The sequence below is a fragment of the Hypomesus nipponensis genome, chromosome 25 (genome assembly GCF_054491055.1).
Source record: "Hypomesus nipponensis isolate SF chromosome 25, ASM5449105v1, whole genome shotgun sequence".
NCBI lineage: Eukaryota > Metazoa > Chordata > Actinopteri > Osmeriformes > Osmeridae > Hypomesus > Hypomesus nipponensis.
This window is the reverse complement of record NC_140385.1, coordinates 14125001-14130000: the sequence shown is the minus strand read 5'-3', so window position 1 is coordinate 14130000 and position 5000 is coordinate 14125001. Positions and strand designations below refer to the sequence as shown.

Genomic DNA, 5000 nt, shown 5'->3' with positions numbered 1-5000 from the left:
CAGCCTGGCAACGCCCGATCATGTCTGATCTCGGAAGCTAAGCAGGGTCGGGCCTGGTTAGTACTTGGATGGGAGACCGCCTGGGAATACCAGGTGCTGTATGCTCTTTTGCTCATTCACTTAGAAACTGACATCTTGCAATATGCACAAGTAGTCCTTCATGAAAGGGGCTGGAAGCTGTTTTCATTTTGACACGAGAGAGAGAGAGAGAGAGAGAGAGAGAGACCACCTTGCATTGTCAATTGCTAAATCTGTATATGGATAAGTAGCCTATGGTTGTCAACTTATTTCGTACGGCCATACCAGCCTGGCAACGCCAGATCACGTCTGATCTCGGAAGCTAAGCAGGGTCGGGCCTGGTTAGTACTTGGATGGGAGACCGCCTGGGAATACCAGGTGCTGTATGCTCTTTTGCTCATTCACTTAGAAACTGAAATCTTGCAATATGCACAAGTAGTCCTTCATGAAAGGGGCTGGAAGCTGTTTTCATTTTGACACGAGAGAGAGAGAGAGAGAGAGAGACTACCTTGCATTGTCAATTGCTAAATCTGTATATGGATAAGTAGCCTATGGTTGTCAACTTATTTCGTACGGCCATACCAGCCTGGCAACGCCCGATCTCGTCTGATCTCGGAAGCTAAGCAGGGTCGGGCCTGGTTAGTACTTGGATGGGAGACCGCCTGGGAATACCAGGTGCTGTATGCTCTTTTGCTCATTCACTTAGAAACTGACATCTTGCAATATGCACAAGTAGTCCTTCATGAAAGGGGCTGGAAGCTGTTTTCATTTTGACACGAGAGAGAGAGAGAGAGAGAGAGAGAGAGAGAGACCACCTTGCATTGTCAATTGCTAAATCTGTATATGGATAAGTAGCCTATGGTTGTCAACTTATTTCGTACGGCCATACCAGCCTGGCAACGCCCGATCACGTCTGATCTCGGAAGCTAAGCAGGGTCGGGCCTGGTTAGTACTTGGATGGGAGACCGCCTGGGAATACCAGGTGCTGTATGCTCTTTTGCTCATTCACTTAGAAACTGAAATCTTGCAATATGCACAAGTAGTCCTTCATGAAAGGGGCTGGAAGCTGTTTTCATTTTGACACGAGAGAGAGAGAGAGAGAGAGAGACTACCTTGCATTGTCAATTGCTAAATCTGTATATGGATAAGTAGCCTATGGTTGTCAACTTATTTCGTACGGCCATACCAGCCTGGCAACGCCCGATCTCGTCTGATCTCGGAAGCTAAGCAGGGTCGGGCCTGGTTAGTACTTGGATGGGAGACCGCCTGGGAATACCAGGTGCTGTATGCTCTTTTGCTCATTCACTTAGAAACTGACATCTTGCAATATGCACAAGTAGTCCTTCATGAAAGGGGCTGGAAGCTGTTTTCATTTTGACACGAGAGAGAGAGAGAGAGAGAGAGAGAGAGAGAGACCACCTTGCATTGTCAATTGCTAAATCTGTATATGGATAAGTAGCCTATGGTTGTCAACTTATTTCGTACGGCCATACCAGCCTGGCAACGCCCGATCACGTCTGATCTCGGAAGCTAAGCAGGGTCGGGCCTGGTTAGTACTTGGATGGGAGACCGCCTGGGAATACCAGGTGCTGTATGCTCTTTTGCTCATTCACTTAGAAACTGACATCTTGCAATATGCACAAGTAGTCCTTCATGAAAGGGGCTGGAAGCTGTTTTCATTTTGACACGAGAGAGAGAGAGAGAGAGAGAGAGAGAGACCACCTTGCATTGTCAATTGCTAAATCTGTATATGGATAAGTAGCCTATGGTTGTCAACTTATTTCGTACGGCCATACCAGCCTGGCAACGCCCGATCACGTCTGATCTCGTAAGCTAAGCAGGGTCGGGCCTGGTTAGTACTTGGATGGGAGACCGCCTGGGAATACCAGGTGCTGTATGCTCTTTTGCTCATTCACTTAGAAACTGACATCTTGCAATATGCACAAGTAGTCCTTCATGAAAGGGGCTGGAAGCTGTTTTCATTTTGACACGAGAGAGAGAGAGAGAGAGAGAGAGAGAGAGAGAGACTACCTTGCATTGTCAATTGCTAAATCTGTATATGGATAAGTAGCCTATGGTTGTCAACTTATTTCGTACGGCCATACCAGCCTGGCAACGCCCGATCTCGTCTGATCTCGGAAGCTGAGCAGGGTCGGGCCTGGTTAGTACTTGGATGGGAGACCGCCTGGGAATACCAGGTGCTGTATGCTCTTTTGCTCATTCACTTAGAAACTGAAATCTTGCAATATGCACAAGTAGTCCTTCATGAAAGGGGCTGGAAGCTGTTTTCATTTTGACACGAGAGAGAGAGAGAGAGACCACCTTGCATTGTCAATTGCTAAATCTGTATATGGATAAGTAGCCTATGGTTGTCAACTTATTTCGTACGGCCATACCAGCCTGGCAACGCCCGATCTCGTCTGATCTCGGAAGCTAAGCAGGGTTGGGCCTGGTTAGTACTTGGATGGGAGACCGCCTGGGAATACCAGGTGCTGTATGCTCTTTTGCTCATTCACTTAGAAACTGACATCTTGCAATATGCACAAGTAGTCCTTCATGAAAGGGGCTGGAAGCTGTTTTCATTTTGACACGAGAGAGAGAGAGAGAGACTACCTTGCATTGTCAATTGCTAAATCTGTATATGGATAAGTAGCCTATGGTTGTCAACTTATTTAGTACGGCCATACCAGCCTGGCAACGCCTGATCTCGGAAGCTAAGCAGGGTCGGGCCTGGTTAGTACTTGGATGGGAGACCGCCTGGGAATACCAGGTGCTGTATGCTCTTTTGCTCATTCACTTAGAAACTGACATCTTGCAATATGCACAAGTAGTCCTTCATGAAAGGGGCTGGAAGCTGTTTTCATTTTGACACGAGAGAGAGAGAGAGAGAGAGAGAGACCACCTTGCATTGTCAATTGCTAAATCTGTATATGGATAAGTAGCCTATGGTTGTAAACTTATTTCGTACGGCCATACCAGCCTGGCAACGCCCGATCACGTCTGATCTCGTAAGCTAAGCAGGGTCGGGCCTGGTTAGTACTTGGATGGGAGACCGCCTGGGAATACCAGGTGCTGTATGCTCTTTTGCTCATTCACTTAGAAACTGACATCTTGCAATATGCACAAGTAGTCCTTCATGAAAGGGGCTGGAAGCTGTTTTCATTTTGACACGAGAGAGAGAGAGAGAGAGAGAGAGAGAGAGACTACCTTGCATTGTCAATTGCTAAATCTGTATATGGATAAGTAGCCTATGGTTGTCAACTTATTTCGTACGGCCATACCAGCCTGGCAACGCCCGATCTCGTCTGATCTCGGAAGCTAAGCAGGGTCGGGCCTGGTTAGTACTTGGATGGGAGACCGCCTGGGAATACCAGGTGCTGTATGCTCTTTTGCTCATTCACTTAGAAACTGACATCTTGCAATATGCACAAGTAGTCCTTCATGAAAGGGGCTGGAAGCTGTTTTCATTTTGACACGAGAGAGAGAGAGAGAGACCACCTTGCATTGTCAATTGCTAAATCTGTATATGGATAAGTAGCCTATGGTTGTCAACTTATTTCGTACGGCCATACCAGCCTGGCAACGCCCGATCTCGTCTGATCTCGGAAGCTAAGCAGGGTCGGGCCTGCTTAGTACTTGGATGGGAGACCGCCTGGGAATACCAGGTGCTGTATGCTCTTTTGCTCATTCACTTAGAAACTGACATCTTGCAATATGCACAAGTAGTCCTTCATGAAAGGGGCTGGAAGCTGTTTTCATTTTGACACGAGAGAGAGAGAGAGAGAGAGAGAGAGAGAGACTACCTTGCATTGTCAATTGCTAAATCTGTATATGGATAAGTAGCCTATGGTTGTCAACTTATTTCGTACGGCCATACCAGCCTGGCAACGCCCGATCACGTCTGATCTCGGAAGCTAAGCAGGGTCGGGCCTGGTTAGTACTTGGATGGGAGACCGCCTGGGAATACCAGGTGCTGTATGCTCTTTTGCTCATTCACTTAGAAACTGACATCTTGCAATATGCACAAGTAGTCCTTCATGAAAGGGGCTGGAAGCTGTTTTCATTTTGACACGAGAGAGAGAGAGAGAGAGAGAGAGAGAGAGAGACCACCTTGCATTGTCAATTGCTAAATCTGTATATGGATAAGTAGCCTATGGTTGTCAACTTATTTCGTACGGCCATACCAGCCTGGCAACGCCCGATCACGTCTGATCTCGGAAGCTAAGCAGGGTCGGGCCTGGTTAGTACTTGGATGGGAGACCGCCTGGGAATACCAGGTGCTGTATGCTCTTTTGCTCATTCACTTAGAAACTGACATCTTGCAATATGCACAAGTAGTCCTTCATGAAAGGGGCTGGAAGCTGTTTTCATTTTGACACGAGAGAGAGAGAGAGAGAGAGAGAGAGAGACCACCTTGCATTGTCAATTGCTAAATCTGTATATGGATAAGTAGCCTATGGTTGTCAACTTATTTCGTACGGCCATACCAGCCTGGCAACGCCCGATCACGTCTGATCTCGTAAGCTAAGCAGGGTCGGGCCTGGTTAGTACTTGGATGGGAGACCGCCTGGGAATACCAGGTGCTGTATGCTCTTTTGCTCATTCACTTAGAAACTGACATCTTGCAATATGCACAAGTAGTCCTTCATGAAAGGGGCTGGAAGCTGTTTTCATTTTGACACGAGAGAGAGAGAGAGAGAGAGAGAGAGAGAGAGACTACCTTGCATTGTCAATTGCTAAATCTGTATATGGATAAGTAGCCTATGGTTGTCAACTTATTTCGTACGGCCATACCAGCCTGGCAACGCCCGATCTCGTCTGATCTCGGAAGCTGAGCAGGGTCGGGCCTGGTTAGTACTTGGATGGGAGACCGCCTGGGAATACCAGGTGCTGTATGCTCTTTTGCTCATTCACTTAGAAACTGAAATCTTGCAATATGCACAAGTAGTCCTTCATGAAAGGGGCTGGAAGCTGTTTTCATT

The 5000-nt window shown here is 47.3% G+C and overlaps 11 non-coding genes and 6 pseudogenes across 11 annotated transcripts; all 17 read left to right on the top strand.

Annotated features, from left to right (window-relative positions):
• Positions 1–105, top strand: part of LOC146224307 (5S ribosomal RNA) — a 119-nt pseudogene extending 14 nt beyond the window's left edge.
• A 184-nt stretch (positions 106–289) lies between these two features.
• LOC146224306 (5S ribosomal RNA) lies at positions 290–408 on the top strand (annotated as a pseudogene).
• Positions 409–586: 178 nt separating this feature from the next.
• On the top strand, positions 587–705 carry LOC146224305 (5S ribosomal RNA). The gene has a single exon (XR_014747373.1). It is a non-coding gene; the product is annotated as a 5S ribosomal RNA (ribosomal RNA).
• Positions 706–893: 188 nt separating this feature from the next.
• LOC146224304 (5S ribosomal RNA) lies at positions 894–1012 on the top strand. Its single transcript, XR_014749029.1, has one exon. It is a non-coding gene; the product is annotated as a 5S ribosomal RNA (ribosomal RNA).
• Positions 1013–1190: 178 nt separating this feature from the next.
• LOC146224303 (5S ribosomal RNA) lies at positions 1191–1309 on the top strand. Its single transcript, XR_014747372.1, has one exon. It is a non-coding gene; the product is annotated as a 5S ribosomal RNA (ribosomal RNA).
• A 188-nt stretch (positions 1310–1497) lies between these two features.
• Positions 1498–1616, top strand: LOC146224302 (5S ribosomal RNA). The gene has a single exon (XR_014749028.1). It is a non-coding gene; the product is annotated as a 5S ribosomal RNA (ribosomal RNA).
• A 184-nt stretch (positions 1617–1800) lies between these two features.
• Positions 1801–1919, top strand: LOC146224301 (5S ribosomal RNA; annotated as a pseudogene).
• A 190-nt stretch (positions 1920–2109) lies between these two features.
• On the top strand, positions 2110–2228 carry LOC146224300 (5S ribosomal RNA). Its single transcript, XR_014750392.1, has one exon. It is a non-coding gene; the product is annotated as a 5S ribosomal RNA (ribosomal RNA).
• A 172-nt stretch (positions 2229–2400) lies between these two features.
• LOC146224299 (5S ribosomal RNA) lies at positions 2401–2519 on the top strand. The gene has a single exon (XR_014748228.1). It is a non-coding gene; the product is annotated as a 5S ribosomal RNA (ribosomal RNA).
• A 172-nt stretch (positions 2520–2691) lies between these two features.
• LOC146224298 (5S ribosomal RNA) lies at positions 2692–2800 on the top strand (annotated as a pseudogene).
• A 180-nt stretch (positions 2801–2980) lies between these two features.
• LOC146224297 (5S ribosomal RNA) lies at positions 2981–3099 on the top strand (annotated as a pseudogene).
• A 186-nt stretch (positions 3100–3285) lies between these two features.
• LOC146224296 (5S ribosomal RNA) lies at positions 3286–3404 on the top strand. The gene has a single exon (XR_014747371.1). It is a non-coding gene; the product is annotated as a 5S ribosomal RNA (ribosomal RNA).
• A 172-nt stretch (positions 3405–3576) lies between these two features.
• On the top strand, positions 3577–3695 carry LOC146224295 (5S ribosomal RNA). The gene has a single exon (XR_014750029.1). It is a non-coding gene; the product is annotated as a 5S ribosomal RNA (ribosomal RNA).
• Positions 3696–3881: 186 nt separating this feature from the next.
• On the top strand, positions 3882–4000 carry LOC146224294 (5S ribosomal RNA). Its single transcript, XR_014749027.1, has one exon. It is a non-coding gene; the product is annotated as a 5S ribosomal RNA (ribosomal RNA).
• A 188-nt stretch (positions 4001–4188) lies between these two features.
• On the top strand, positions 4189–4307 carry LOC146224293 (5S ribosomal RNA). Its single transcript, XR_014749026.1, has one exon. It is a non-coding gene; the product is annotated as a 5S ribosomal RNA (ribosomal RNA).
• A 184-nt stretch (positions 4308–4491) lies between these two features.
• On the top strand, positions 4492–4610 carry LOC146224292 (5S ribosomal RNA; annotated as a pseudogene).
• A 188-nt stretch (positions 4611–4798) lies between these two features.
• On the top strand, positions 4799–4917 carry LOC146224291 (5S ribosomal RNA). The gene has a single exon (XR_014750391.1). It is a non-coding gene; the product is annotated as a 5S ribosomal RNA (ribosomal RNA).
• The last annotated feature ends 83 nt before the right edge of the window (positions 4918–5000 follow it).